Genomic DNA, 17,251 nt, shown 5'->3' on the forward strand with positions numbered 1-17,251 from the left:
TCCCTACCAGCTTCAGTGAGTCTGGTTTCACATTCTGCTGGGGTGTAAGAGACTTTCAGTTGGTTTCTGATCCCTCACAAACTGAGCGTGCTTGTGAATTATTGCTCAATCAATGTGTTTGTGGAGGGACAAAGGGTCTAGGACCTCCTACTCTGCCATCTTGCTGATGTCAACTCCCTCCCAACTTATTTTTTTAAATTACTTTTTGCTATCCTTTCACAGTATTCCTTGTTTTGCTGGAACATATCTTTCAGTAGATTCCTACAAAAAGGTGCATGCAAGTTAAATTTTTCAACTTGACATATCCAACACATGTTTATTTTACTTTCTTGCTTGATTGACATTTTTTCACTGGCTATAGAATTCTAAGTGGAAAATAATTTTCTCTCAGAATTTTGAAGGAATTGCTACATGGTCTTGTAGCTGTCAGTGTTGCTATTGAAAAGTCAGATGTCATTTTGATTCTTGATCCTTTGTAAGTAACCTACTTTTTCCTACCCAGAAGCTCTTAAACTGTCTCTTTGTCCTTGTTCTGAAATTTTACTATGATGTGCTCTTTGTGGGTCTTTTCTCACATATTGTTCTCAGTGGGCCCATTCAATCTGGATACTCATGTCCTTTAGTTCTGGGAAATGAAAATCATCTTGAATCACTTCTTTGAATTAATTCCTCTCCATTTCACATTTTTCTCTCCCTATGGAATTCCTGTTATTCAAATATTTCACTTCCTAGGGTGATACTCTAATTTTCTTATATTTTCCATCTTTGTATCTTTTTTATCCAGTTTGGTTTTGTGTGCAAGTTTCTCAACTTTGTCTTCCATCCATTCATGAATTGTTTTATTTCTGCTAACATGAGTTTAAGAGCTAGTTTTTATAACTTTGATATTAAAATTGTACAAGAAAAAAATAAGATACAATTATAGATTAATTTTACTTATGAGTATACATGTCATATAGCTTCAAGATTTCTTAAAAAATGTTTGGTCAATTGAATCTAGCAATAGTTAAAAAAATAGTAATAATAATATATCATGGCCAAGTAGAATTTATCCCAGGAATGCAAGAATTGTCCAACATCAAAAGTTCTATTGGGGTTAGTGATTACATTGTTAGATTAAACAAGAAAAGACATTATCGTCTCAAAGTATGAAGGAAAAACATTTGAATCAATTTAACAGTCATAATTTTTTAAATATATGCATATATTATTATTAGCAAACTAGGAAGAGAACTTTCTGACACTGATTAGTCAAACATCATCCTTAAGCATGAAACTAAGGAAGCATGTTCATTAAAGTAAAAAAACACAAGTATTCCTGCCAACACTGCAGTTACTCAACACTGTGCTAGAAGGCTTAACTAATGTAATGAGAAAAAAATAAATAAATAAGACATGAGGATTGAAAAAGAAGAGAAATTCTTAAGCTAAATTATTGGAGACAATAAACTTAGCAAGTTTTTTGGGTACAATATCTATATACAGGAATAAATAGCAGTGATAGCACAGTAGAAAGTGTAAATGAAGAAACAATTCTATTCAGGATAGCATTAAAATATTTTAATAATTCACCTTGCGACCTTGAACTAAAACAAGCAAAAGCTATAGAGAGCCCTTAAAAAGAGAATTATGAAACAGCACTGAAGAACATAAAAGATGTCTTGATAGAGAAACACAGTGGTCATGAATGGGAAGACTCAATTCTGTAAAGATGTGAGGTAACCCAAAATTAAGCAATCCATCGTTCTTTCAATCCCAATAGGATTTTAGTATAAAGTGATTAGAAAACCCACATGGAAGAACAAACATAAAGAAGAACAAGTATAATTCTTGGGGATAAAAAGAACAAGTAAGGAGAATTTTCCCTACAGAACACAAAACTTACTATTATGCTACAGTATTTAGTTATTCTATTTCCGGTTGTATAGTGAACTAGAAACCCACCCAGTACAAAATAACAAAATATATCTTAAAAAATAATTTCTGCTATATTATTTGTATTATAGGAAACACGAAAAGTCATATAAAAGAAAAACACATTAAAAGAAAAATTTTGTTTTAATGAGTACTGAAATGGTAGCTATAAGGAGTAAGTATACAAGAAGGATAATTGGCCTGAGAGGAAATGCATTTTGACACTATGATCTGGAACTCAAAGTTTGGCCTAGTTATAAAGTAGTTGTTAGGTTGAGTGACTATCAGATTAACTTGAAGAGTGGAAGAGGGCTGAAGTCCCTCTTGGTCTCAAGTCAGTAGTGTTCCTGAGACTACTTGCAGAAAAAACATCAAATTTCCTGTGAAAGAAAGAGCCTTAAGTTTAGAACCTCAGTATTTCTGGAGATTAAATTCAATTAAATTTGTTCACAATGAAAAATAACCAATTAATAAAAGAAAATGATCCAGGTGATATAACAAATATCAAATTTAGATAGCCCTCATATAAGGAGTTTATGTCCTGAAATTAGGTTCAAAATATAAAATACCAATAGATTTTTGAAATGAAGGAGTATATCAGTCAGAGCTGAACAAAAGAAGCAGAACCAGTAGGATATATATCCCTCCCCTCCACTCCTGAGTGCCTGTCTATGGATTTTGGACTTTCTTAATCAGTCCCCATGGCTGCAAGTCCAAAATCAATAGGGCAGGCACACAGGAAGTGAACTTCATGGGCTGGCTCAAATTCCACAGTCATGGGTTGAAGCTGTAGTCCACAGATAGTATTTCTTCTTTTTCTCTCAAGGAAATGTTAGCCCTGCTTTTAAGCTCTTCCAACAAATTCCGTCAGGTCCACCAAGATTATCCTAGATAATCTCCCTGATATAAAGTCAACTGATTAGGGACTTCAATTGTATCTGCAAGATGCTTTCAATCCAACACATAGATTAGTGTTTTATTGAATAATTGGGTACTGTAGCCTAGCCAAGTTGACATATCAATAAAGCCATTACATAAACGCTAGATAAAATACAAAACTCAACCACTTGAAGGCTCTGGAGAATGAATAAAAAACAGCCGATTTTAAATAGGAATTGAAATTTGAAAGAAGAGACTAGCATGGGTTAGTTTACAGTTTTTACAAATTTTGCCTAAGTATAAGTCACAGTTGAGGAATAACGTGAGGTCACAAAAATTGTACTTTATAAAATGCACCTATTTTCTCTCCTGAAGAACCACAGAACGTAGCCACTAAAGAACAACAACCACTGGGAAGTGAGGAGGGAATCCCAGAGAAGAGAGAACCCGTGAAAGGGAACTTTAAATTATGTGTATAAACTCTGCCTAAGTTTCTGTCTGATGGGTGAACCAAGCATGTGTAGGACATCTAAAAGCACCTTGCAACTAATACTAAAAGAATAGACCTGGGATTCGAATTTCTGGCCACTACAAGCAAGACAAAAATTGTAGTTTGAGCCTAAAGAAGGTAATTGCTTGCTAAAATAAAAATGTTAACACTCTTCAAAAGATGTTAAATGAGGTAACAGAACAGATACTTGTAATCAACAAAAAGATAGCGAATCTAAACAGAAAAATATGAGCAACAAATTGAACAAAACTTTACCTAAGTTTCACTCTTTAATCTTGACCTAAGTCTTGCACATTATACAAAAATTAACTCAAAATGGATCATTGACTTAAGTGTAAAATGTAAAATTATGACATAGAAAAAAACAGAAGAAAATATTTAGAATATAGGGCTAAGCAGCAAGTTTTTAGATTTGACACCAAAAGTACAATTCATAAAAGGAAAAATTGATTATCGAATTTCATCAAAATTGAAAACTTTTGCTTTGCAAAAAACCCTGTAGAGAGAATTAAAAGACAAGCTATAGACTGGCAGAAAATATTTGCAAAACAGATATCTAGCAAAGGATTAGTATCAAGAATATATAAGAAACTCTTAATACTTGGCAGTAAGAAAACAAATGATGCACTGGGAAAATAGGGAAAGTACATGAAGAGATATTTCACCAAAGAGGATATACAGATGGCAAATTAGCACACAAAAAGATGTTCAACAACAATACCATCAGAGAAATGTAAATAAAAAAAAAACACAATGAAATATCACTATATACATCAGATTGGCAAAACTACAAAATAATAAAAATACCAAATGCTAATGAAGATGTGGGGAAACTGTGTTAATCATACATTCCTGGTTGTAATGTAAAATTGCCAGTCTGGAAAACATTTTGGCCACTTCTCTAAAAACTGAAAATGCAACTACTATACAGACTAGCAATTGTATTCCTTGGCATTTATGCTATAGAAACAAAAATTCATGTTCACATAAAAACTTGTACATGAATGTTTATAGCAGAGTTGTTTGTATTAGCCAAAAACTGGAAACAACTGAGATGTTCTTCAATGGGTGAATGGTTAAAAAAATGTGTTATATACATACCATGGAACATACTCAGCAATATAAAGAATAAGCAAATAAAGTGATGTCAGCATCATGGTGGCATAAGACACCCTTGCTTTTTGTCTTCCCTTTTTAACAACTAATTTGGCATCCATCCACAAACAAAAGTACATCTGTGGGAGTTGTGGGATCCAACACCATATGTCAAGTGACCCGGGAGGAGTCTGAACCACCTGTACATCAGGTAATAGGCAGAAAGACCTTGGAATGGGCTGCTTGAAGCTTGAAAGGAGCTTGAAAAATGGCCATAGCTCCTCTCAGTCACAGTCTGGGAAAACCAGGCGAGTGCTGACTTGAGCAGACACTCAAGGATGAAAAGCCTTTGTAAAGTCCAGCCTTTCTGAAGAGAGATTCCAGTAATCCATTGGAGCAAAAAGAATGTGAATTTGGATGCATTGGAGAGGGTGGGAGGAACTTTGCCAGCAATACCACTCCCTCTAAGTAGCACAGCAGGGGGCTGAACTAGCCAACAGTGGCTTCCTCACTGGGGAAAGGGGAGAACAGTGAATGAGTGCTGGCTTTCCAAGAGCTGGTTTTTTGAAAAATAAACAAAATTAACAAATCTTTAGCTAGACTAAGAAAAAAAGAGATAAGACACAAATAAAATAAAAAATGTGGGGCTGGCCTCGTGGCTTAGCAGTTAAGTGCGTGTGCTCCGCTACCGGTGGTCCAGGTTCAGATTCTGGGCGGGCACCAATGCACCACTTGTCCGGCCATGCTGAGGTGGTGTCCCACATACAGCAACTGGAAGGATGTGCAACTATAACATACAACTATCTACTGGGGCTTTGGGGAGAAAAAGGGAAAAAAGGGAGGAGGATTGGTAATAGATGTTAGCTCAGGGCTGATCTTCCTCACAAAAATAATAAATAAATAAATAAAATAAAAAATGAAAGAGGAGACATTACAACTGATATTGCAAAATTACATAGGGTCATAGAATCATAAGAGACTAGTATGAACAATTATATGGCAACAAACTGGATAACCTAGAAGAAATGAATAAATTCCTAGAAATACAACCTACCAAAACTGAATCATGAATAAATAGAACATCTGAAGAGATCAATAATGAGTAAAGAGATTGCATGGGTAATCAGAAACCTCCCAACACAGAAAAACTCAGAACCACATAGCAACACTGGTGAATTCTACCCAATATTTAAAGAATTAATCCTAATCCTTCTCAACTCATCCAAAAAATTGAAGAGGGGGGAACACATTCAAGTTCATTTTGCAAGGCCAGTATTACCCTGACACCAAAGTCAGATAAGGACACTACAAGAAAAAACTATAGACCAATAACCTTGATAAATATAGATGCAAATATTCTCAACAAACTATTAGCAAACTGAATTCAACAACACATTAGAAGGATCATACACCACGACTAAGTGAGATTTATCCCTGGGATGCAAGGATGGTTGATCATATGTAAACCAGTAAAAAGGTGATACATCACATTAATAGAATGAAAGATAAAAATCATGTGATCATCTCAATAGATGCAGAAAAAGCATTTGACAAAATATAACATCCTTTCATGATAAAAAACCCTGGGCAAATTGGGTATAGAAGAAACATATCTCAACACAATAAAGGCCATATATTGTCACATATGTGTGTCATATCTGTGGGTTTGTCAACCCACAGCCAACATCATACTCATTGGAGAAAAACTAAAAGCTATTCCTCCGGGAAGAGGAACAAGACAAGGATGCCCACTCTCACCACTCTTATTCAACATAGTACTGGAAATTTTGGCTAGAGCAATTAGGCAAGAAAAAGAAATAAAAGGGATCCAAATCGGAAAAGAAGAAATGAAACTCACTATTTGCAGATGATGTGATTCTATATATAGAAAACCCTAAAGAGTCCATCAGAAAACTATTAGAAATATCAAATACAGTAAAGTTACAGGATACAAAATAAATATACAAAAATCAGTTGCATTCCTATACACTAATAATGAACTAGCAGAAAGAGAAGTCAAGAATACAATCCCATTTACAATCACAACAAAAAGAATAAAATCATAGCAATAAATTTAACCAAGGAGGTGAAAGACCTATACCCTGAACTATAAGACATTATTGAAAGAAATTGAAGAAGACAAAGAAATGGAAAGATATTCCATGCACATGGATTGGAAGAATAAGCATAGTTAAAATGTCCATATTACCTAAAGCACTCTACAGATTCAATGCAATCTCAATAAGAATCCCAATAACATTCTTTATGGAAATAGAACAAAGAATCCTAAAATTTACATAGAACAACAAAAGACCCTGAATAGCCAAAACAATCCTGAGGAAAAGGACAAAGTTGGAGGTATCACACTCCCTGAATTCGAATTATACTACAAAGCTGTAGTAATCAAAACAGCATCGTACTGGGAGAAAAACAGACACATAGATCAATAGAACAGAACTGAAAGCCCAGAAATAAAATTACACATCTATGGACAGCTAACCTTTGACAAAGGAGCCAAGAACATATAATCGAGAAAGGAAAGTCTCTTAAATAAGTGGTGCTGGGAAAACTGGACAGCCACATGTGAAAGAATTAAAGCAGATCATTATCTTTTACCATACACAAAAATTAACTCAAAATGGATTAAAGACTTGAATGTAAGATGTGAAACCATAAAAACTCCTAGAAGAAAATATAGGCAGTACTCTCTTTGACATCAGACTTAGCAGTATCTTTTCGAATACCATGTCTACTCAGGCAAGAGAAACAAAAGGAAAAATAAACAAATAGGACTCCATCAGATTAAAAAGCTTCTGCACAGCAAAGGAAACCATCAACAAGATGAAAAGACAACTCACCAACTGGGAGAAAATATCTTCTACTCATATATCCGACAAGGGGTTAATTTCCAAAATATATAAAAACTCATACAACTCAACAACAACAAACAAACAATCCGATCAAAAAAAGGGTAGAGGATATGAACATATATTTTTCCAAAGAAGATATACAGATGGCCAACAGTTACATGAAAAGATGTTCAACATCACTAATTATTAGGGAAATGCAAATCAAAACTACAATGAGATATCACCTTACACTGGTCAGAATGGCCATAATTAACAAGATAAGAAATAAATGTTGGAGAGGATGTGAAGAAAAAGGAACCCTCTTGCACTGCTGGTGGGAATGCAAACTGGTGCAGCCACTATGGAAAACAATATTTTTTGAGAGTTCTCAAAAAATTAAAACTAGAAATTCTATATGATCCAGCTATCCCACTACTGGGTATTTATGCAAAGAAAATGAAATCAACAATTCAAAGAGATTTATGCATCTCTTTGTTCATCACAGCATTATTCACAGTAGCCAAGATGTGGAAGCAACCCAAGTGCCCATCAAAGGATAAATAGATAAAGAAGATGTGGTATATATATACAATGGAATACTACTCAGCCATAAAAAAAGAAAATCCTGCCATTTGTGACGACATGGATGGACCTTGAGGGCATGATGCTAAGCGAAATAAGTCAGACAGAGCAAGAGAAATACCATGTGATTTCATTTATATGTGGAAGATTAACAAACTCATAGATAAAGAGAACAGATTAGCAGCTACCAGAGGAGAAGGGGCTAGGGGGTGGGCAAAAGGGATAAAGGGGCACATATGTATGGTGATGGATAAAAACTACACTATTGGTGGTGAACATGATGCAGTCTATACAGAAACTGAAATATAATGATGTACTCCTGAAATTTACACAATGTTATAAGCCAATACGACCTCAATTAAAAAAAATCAACAAAATGAAAAAGCAAAGTACAGTATGGGAGAAAAACATTTAAAAACCATATATTGGATAAGGGGTTAATATCCAAAATATATAAAGAATTCATACAACTCGATAACAAAAAAAAAAAATCTGATTAAAAAATGGGCAGAGGAAATGAATAGTTTTCCAAAGAAGATATCCAAATGGCTAACAGGTGCATGAAAAGATGCTCCACATTACTAATCATCAGGGAAATGCAAATCAAAATCACAATGAGATATCACCTCACACCTGTCTGAATGGCTAGGATCAACAAGACAAGAGAGAACAGGTGTTGGCGAGAATGTGGAGTAATGGGAACCCTCGTGCACCGTTAGTGGGAATGTAAATTGGTGCAGCCGCTATGGAAAACAATGTGGCAGTTCCTCAAAAAATTGGAACTACAACTACCATATGATCCAGCAATCTCACTTCTGGGTTTATATCCAAATAAAATGAAATGAAAACAGGATATTGAAAAGATATTTACACTCCCATGTTTTTACAGCATTATTCACAATAACCAAGATATAGAAACAACCTTAGTCCCGTGAATGGATGAATGGATGAAGAAAATGTGGTATCTATAGATATGATGGAATATTATTCAGCCATGAGAAAAAAGGAAATCCTGCCATTTGTGACAACACGGATGGACCTTGAGGGTATTATGCTTAGTGAGATAAAACAAAGAAAGACAAATATTGTATGTTATCAGTTATAAGTGAAATTTTAAAAAGTCAAACTCGTAGACACAGATAGTAGACTGGTGGTTACCAGGGACTGGAGGGTGGGGGAATTGGGGACATGTTGTTTAAGAGTAAAAACTTGCAACTAGAAGGTAAATAAGTTCTGGAGATCTATAGCACAGCATAGTGATTATAGTCAACAACACTGTATACTTCAAAATTGCTAAGAGACTAGATTTTAAACATTCTTACCACAAAAAAAGAAATGATGATTATGTGATGTCATAGAGGTGTTAGCTAAAGCTTCAGTGTAATCATATCGCAATATACAAATGTATCAAATCAACACATTATACACCTTAAAATTACACAATGTTATATGTGAATTATGTCTCAATAAAAAAAAGGAGTGCATCTTTGCCAATTCTTTTCAGAAAGGAAAAATAGTGGTATGGTATACCAAGTTCCCTTAAGTATATTTCAAATGGTATTATCATTTTTAAAAAGTGTTTACAGATGCTTTTAGAAACATATAGTAAAAAAAATATGATACTCATATAATCATCTGTTTAGGAGAAATGGGACTTTCAGGGCAAATAGAATCATTTCCTAATTAAGGATAACACAATCCACTATCATGTATCATAGTCAGTTAATACAGATAATGAAGGGCCCTGTCTTGCATGATATGTGTACACTTGTGGACACACACATGTAAATCCTAAGAGCCTAAGAGACCATGCTGGACTAGATTTCTCAGTCTCAGTTCTCTGATTCCAAAAGTTATTTCCATTGCTTTTCAGGCAAATTTAAGGCCTCTCTATAATTTAACTCTGTGGGAGTCTGGAGATTTGATGGTAAAGTCATTACTCATTAGACAGATTTGTAAGGAATAATTTTAAATTATGTAGAATGGATGTAGGAATGAAAACATTGCAAGCAGAATAGTAGAAAAAATTAAATTACTTGGTATAGACTAGTGGGAACAGTTGGAGATAAGTACCTTCCTCTTTCCCCACTCCGACCCACACCTCTTAGATATAAACAAACAAATCTGCAAACACATCTACAGAATTTACAGAAATAATAATAATAAAAATCCCAAACAACTTGAAGTCTTTACAGATCTGCAAATTTCAACAGGTTAAATATACACTATGTTAAATATACACTATGAACCACTTAAAGAAGTGTTAAATATACACTATGCACCATCCTTATGGTTTGCTTCAAGTAGTGTGGCAATCTTTCTTAAAAACACTCTTGGATGTGAACGTTAGTTTCTTAGTAGCAGACCTTGTTGCTCTAGGAAGACAAGGAGGTCTTGAAATGATCACTCCAGAAAATTTCGCTTTGCAATCTCTCTTCTCTCCCAACACATTCTCATCACCACTATTATGGGAAGAAAGCAGCCAGCAGATACCACATTTTGATTGCTACGTAGCTTAAGGAACCCCCAGTAAATGTTAAGTAGCCCAGCCTCAAGTCAGATCACATGAAAGCAGATCTACTTTAAGAATAGACTAGAATTTTATGCTAAACTGGGATTATTCCCAGGCTATGTGAACACTGAGCAGGTTAAGATCTCCGTACATTTGGCTTTCCTTTCTACACTCTCCTTACTATCTCTCTTCCAACGCCTGAAACTGCTCTAAATTATTGTTACTATAAGCTTAAATTAATCCCTTATCAAAGAAGGCCTGTTGAAGGACTTTTAAGCAGCCAGTGAGGAAAGTCCACTCTTTTGCTTTGCTTCTGCTCTCACGCTGTGCTATTATAGGCTACCTAAGCAATCTAAATTGAGTGAGGTTGAAGTGAAATGTCTCCTCTGATCAAATGATACAGAGTATTTGTATCACTTCCCTTGAGAAGTCATCTCATTTGCCAGAGAGACATACATCATGCCTGAAATGCCCACCCCTGACATTTGAGAGAAATATCTCTCCAAATGGAATTTGAACCTTTTCAAATTGTCACCATACACCTTCAGAAGCCAAAATGATTTCCGATTACTGCTATTTCATGAGTCCCTGGAGATTTTCTGTCCAACATACCCTCACCTGAGGCAAATTTTTGCCTCCTATCTCATCATTTAGAGCCCTGAGAATTGTTGACTACATGGACTGAAACAATATACAGAATTATATTTTTGATACAATATCTATAGTGCCTCTCATGGGAACAACTTTTCTCCACCATTTGCTAAGATAAACAGAGGAAAGAACAGCCTACACTGTTTCTTGAGTGTTCTAAATAGCAAAGCTGAATCAGAGCAATCTTTAGGCTCCTCTGCCATCATAGTATCCACAATTCCCTAAGTCTAGTTCAGTCTCTGTGGCTCTGAACAATCATACTTTGGGAAGAAACTTCCATTCTTTAATTGAAACATTAGTGAGTACATTTCTAAACAAAAAAGCTCTTGTTTAGAAATTGTCCTTTTTCCACAAACCATGCAATTAGGCCCTAAACATAGTAACAAATTTAACTCAGAATTTAACTCTAAACTTATCCATTGACATTTTTTAAATGAACTTTTAATTTTAAAATCACTCTAGATTTACAAAAAAGTTGTGAAGATAGCACAGACAGTTCCATTGTGTCTCACATCCAGTTTCCCCTATTATTAACATCTTAGATCACTTTGGTATATTTGCCATAATTAATGAACCAATATCAACACATCATTATTAACTAAAGTCCACACTTTCCTTCATTTTTACCTAACATTCTTTTCTTTCTGTTCAAGATTCCCATCCAGGATACCACATTACACTTAGTCATCACATATCCTTAGCTATTATAGTGTCTTAGATTTTTCCTTTTTATGACTTTGACAGTTTCAAGAAGTACCAGTCAGATATTTTATAGAATGCCCATTAATTGTGATTTGTTTGATGTTTTTCTCTAGATTGGACTGGGGTTATGGGGTTTGGGGAGGAAGGCCACAGAAGTAATGTGCCATTTTCATCATACCACGTCAAGAGTATGTAGTATCTACATAACTTATCACTGTTGATATTAACTTTGATCACCTAGGTTGAGGTAGTGTTAGTCAGGTTTCTCCACTATAAAGTTACATTCTTTTTTCCCCCTTTCCATACTGGTAAGAAGTCACTGTGCACAGGGCACACTTAAGGAGTGGACAGTCACTCTACCTTCTTACAGGCAGAGTATCTACACAAATTACTTGGAATTCTTCTTCATGGAAATTTGTCTCTTTTCTTCAATTTATTTATTAATTAAATCATTTAGTTATATAAGTATGGATTTTAATACACTACAACTTTAATACACTACAACTTTAATACACATTCTAGCCTTCTCCCCTTGCTTGCTCCTCTGTGAACTCTTAACTTAACCATGGGAATTCTAGTTCCTGCCATATGCCCTCTATTTACTTAACTGTATAGTTCTTGTATACTCACACAGTGGTTTCAAAATTGTTAACTCATACTTCTGTGGGAGCAACATTATCAACTAGAGCACAGTTCTTATGTACAGTTCCTTTTGCCTTTGTATTACAGCTCATTTCCAAACTTACTTAGGTCAGCACTTATTTTCCCTCACACCCTCCAGTGAAATTGTTTCATACATTTGAAATACAGTAAGATTGTTTTGTCACAGTCTGTATTCCACCCTGGGAATGGAACCTCCTAAATGATTTTCTAATTTGCACACATTAATATTCACTCTTTCTGCTGTAAAGTTCTATGAGTTTTGACAAATAATGTCATGTATCCACAATTACAGTATCATACAAAATAGTTATGTTTCCCTAAAATATCACCTGCGCTTCACCTATTCAACCCTCCTCTTCTCCCCACAAACCCCTAGCAACCACTTATCTGTTTACCATCTCTAGTTTTGCTTATCCAGAATGTCATATAAATGTAATCATATAGTACGTAGCCTTTTCAGACTGGCTTCTTTCACTTAGCAATATGCATTTAATATTTACCCATGTTTTTACATGGCTTAATAGATCCCATATGCACTTTACAGCTTCCCTCAATGGTAACATATTGCAAAATTATAATATAATATCACAACCACATACTGACATTCGTGCATTCAAGATACAGAAGATTTCCAATGCCAGAAGGATTCCTCATGTTGCCATTTATAACCAGATCCACTTTTCTCCTGCCCCCTCCTAAACCCCTGGAAACCACTAATCTCTTCTTCATTTTTATAATTTTATTATTTTAAGAATATAAATAGAATCATAGAATATGTAACATTTTGAGATTGGCTTTTTTTATTCAGTGTAAATCTGTGAAGTTTCATCCAGACTGTTGCATAGATTAATAGTTTGTTCTTTTTATTGCTAAGTAGTATTCCACAGTATGGATGCACCATGCTTTTTTTTTTTTAATTAATACTATAGGTTTATTTGTGATTTGTAAATTTTGTATTGTGGTTATGATTACACAGTTCAAATATAAACAAATTTAGTAGAAAATTAACTCTTTTTAGAAAATTCTTGTTGTAGCTAAAAATCATATAACAACAGTTTCTTTAACCATTCACCTGTTGAAGGACATCTGGTTTATTTTTAGTTTTTGGTTATTACAAAAAAATGCTATAGAGATTGAAACATTGGCCTTAAATGACACATTAGACCAGATGGACTTAGTAGATATATAGAGAACCTTGCATCCAAGACCACAGAATACACATTCTTTTTGAATGCACATGGAAAATTCTCCAGGATAGATAACATAGTAGGCCAAAAAACAAGTCTAAATACATTTAAAAAGATTGAAATAGTACCAAGCATCTTTTCTGACCACAACAGTATGAAACTAGGAATCAACTACAGAAAGAAAATTGGAAAAGCCACAAATATGTAGAGATTAAACAAAATGCTACTGAACAACAATTGGGACAATGAAGAAATCAAAGGAGAAAAAAAATATCTGCAGACAAATGAAAATGAAAATATGATGTGCCCAAATTTATGGGATACAGCAAAAGTGATTCTAAGAGGGAAGTTTATAGCAATACAGGCCTATCTCAACAAACAAGAAAAATCTCAAACAATCTAACAGTGCACCTAAAGGAAATAGAAAAAGAAGAACAAAGCCAAAAATCAATAATAAACATCATAGTGGAAATAAATGAAATAGACATTAAAAAAATAGAAAAAATCGGGTCAGGCCGGCCCAATGGTGCAAGGGGTTAAGTGCGTATTCCGCTGCGGCAGCCCGGGGTTCGCCGGTTCGGATCCCGGGTGCGCACCAACGCACTGCTTGGCAAGCCGTTCTGTGGTGGCATCCCATATAAAGTGGAGGAAGATGGGCATGGATGTTAGCCCAGGGCCAGTCTTCCTCAGCAAAAAGAGGAGAATTGGCAGATGTTAGCTCAGGGCCGATCTTCTTCACACACACACAAAAAATAGAAAAAATCAATAAAACTAAGAGCTGGTTCTTTGAAAAGATAAACAAAATTGACAAACCTTTAGCTAGACTCACCAAGAAAAAAAGAGAGAAAGCTCAAAAATTAAAATTAGAAATGAAAGAGGAGAAATTACAATGGACACTTCAGAAATACAAAAGATTATAAGAGAATACTATGAAAAGATGTATGTCAACAAACAGGATAATATAGAAGAAATGGATAAATTCTTAAAATCATATAACCTTCCAAAACTGAATTAAGAAGAAATAGAGAATTTGAATAGACCAATCATCAGTAAGGAGATCGAAACAGTAATCAAAAACCTCCCCCAAAATAAAAGCCCAGGATCAGATGGCTTCCCTGGTGAATTCTACCAAACATTCAAAGAAGATTTAGTACCTATCCTTCTCAAACTCTTCCAAAAAGTTGAAGAGGAGGGAAAGCTTCCTAACTCATTCTACAAGGCCAACATTACCCTGATACCAAAACCAGACAAGGCTAACCCAAAAAAAGAAAATTACAGGGGAATATCAGTTATGAACATCCATGCAAAAATCTTCAACAAAATACTAGCAAATCGAATACAACAGTACATTAAAAAGATCACACACCATGATCAGGTTGGATTTATTCCAGGGATGCAGGGATGGTTCAACATCCACAAATCAGTCAATGTAATACACCACATTAACAAAATGAAGAATGAAAATCACATGATCATCTCAATAGATGCAAGGAAACATTTGACAAGATATAACACCTATTTATGATAAAAACTGAATAAAATGGATGTAGAAGAAAAGTACCTCAACATAATGAAGGTCATATATAATAAACCCACAGCTAATATAACACTCAATGGAGAAAAACTGAAAGCTATCCCTTTAAGAACAGGAACCAAACAAAGATGCCCACTTTTGCCACTCTTATTTAACATAGTATTGGAAATCCTAGGAAGAGCAATCAGGCAAGAAAAAGAAGTAAAAGGGACCCAAATTGGAAAAGAAGTGAAAATGTCACTATTTGCAGGCAACAGGATTTTGTATATAGAAACCCTGAAAGAATCCACCAAAAAACTTTTAGAAACAGTAAATGAATTCAATAAATTTGCACGATACAAAATCAACATACAAAAATCAGTTGTATTTCTATACACTAACAATGAAGTAGCAGAAAGAGAAATTAAAAATAAAATCCTATTTACAATTGCAATAAAAAACAAAATACATAGGAATAAATTTAACCAAAGAGGTGAAAGATCTGTACATTGAAAACTGTAAAACATTGTTGAAAGAATTGAAGAAGACACAAAGGGATGGAAAGATATTCCGTGCTCTTGGATTGGAAGAATTAACATAGCTAAGATGTCCATACTTCCTAAAGCAATCTATAGATTCAATGCAATCCCTATCAAAGTCCCAATGACATTTTTCACAGAAATAGAACAAAGAATCCTAAAATTTATATGGAACAAGAAAAAACACAAATAGCCAAAGCAATCCTGAGAAAAAAGAACAAAGCTGGAGGTATCATACTCTCTGATTTTAAAATATACTACAAAGCTATAGAAATAAAAACAGCATGATACTGGCAGAAAAACAGACACACAGATCAATGGAACAGAATCAAGAGCCCAAAAATAAACCCACACATCTATGAAGAGCTAATTTTTGAAAAGGGAGCCAAGAACATACACTGGAGAAAGGAAAGTCTCTTCAATAAATTGTGTTGGGAAAACTGGACAGCCACATGCAAAAGAATGAAAGTAGACCATTATCTTACAGCATCCACAAAAATTAACTGAAAATGGATTAAAAACTTGAACGTAAGACCTGAAACCATGAAACTTCCAGAAGAAAACATAGGCAGTATGCTCTTTGACATTGGTCTCAGCAGCACCTTTTCAAATACCATGTCTGACCAGGAAAAGGGAAACAAAAGGAAAAATAAACAATTGGAATTACATCAAACTAAAAAGTTTCTGCACAGCAAAGGAAACCATCAACAAAACAAAAAGACAACCTAACAATTGGGAGAAGATATTTGCAAACCATGTATCTGATAAGGCATTAATATCCAAAATATGTAAAGAACTCATACATCTCAACAACAACAAAACAAACAACTCAATTAAAAATACGCAAAAGATCTGAACAGACATTTTTCCAAAGAAGATATACAGATGGCCAACAGGCACAGGAAGAAATGTTCAACATCAGTAATTATTAGGGAAACGCAAATCAAACCTACAATGAGATATCACCTCACACCCATCAGAATGGCTATAATTAACAAGACAAGAAATAACTTTTGGAGAAGATGTGAAGAGAAGGGAACGCTCATACACTGCTGGTGGGAATGCAAACTGGTGCAGCCACTATGGAAAACAGTATGGAGATTCCTCAAAAAATTAAGATTAGAACTACCATATGATCCAGCTATTTCACTACTGGGTATTCATCCAAAGTACATGAAAATGTGAAAGAGTAAAGATATATGAACCCCTATGTTCATTGCAGCATTATTAACAATAGCCAAGACTTGGAAATAACCTAAGTGCCCATCAAGGGATGAACGGATAAAGAAGATGTGGTATAGATACACAATGGAATACTACTCAGCTGTTAAAAAAGATGAAATCTTGCCATTTATGACAACATGGATGGACTGTGAGGGTATTCTGCTATGTGTAATAAGTCAGACGGAGAAAGTCAAATACTGTATGATCTCACTCATAAATAGAAGATAAAAACAACAACAAACACATAGAAACAGAGATTAGCTTGATGGTTACTGGAGGGGGGGGAGGGAGGAGGGCAAAAGGGGTGACTGGGCACATGTGTATGGTGATGAATAGTAATTAGTCTTTGGGTGGTGAACATGATGCAGTCTACACAGAAATGAAAATATAATGATGTACCTGAAATTTGTATAACGTTATAATCCAATGT

This window comes from Ceratotherium simum, chromosome X (assembly GCF_057802395.1).
Source record: "Ceratotherium simum simum isolate JZ-2026a chromosome X, ASM5780239v1, whole genome shotgun sequence".
NCBI lineage: Eukaryota > Metazoa > Chordata > Mammalia > Perissodactyla > Rhinocerotidae > Ceratotherium > Ceratotherium simum.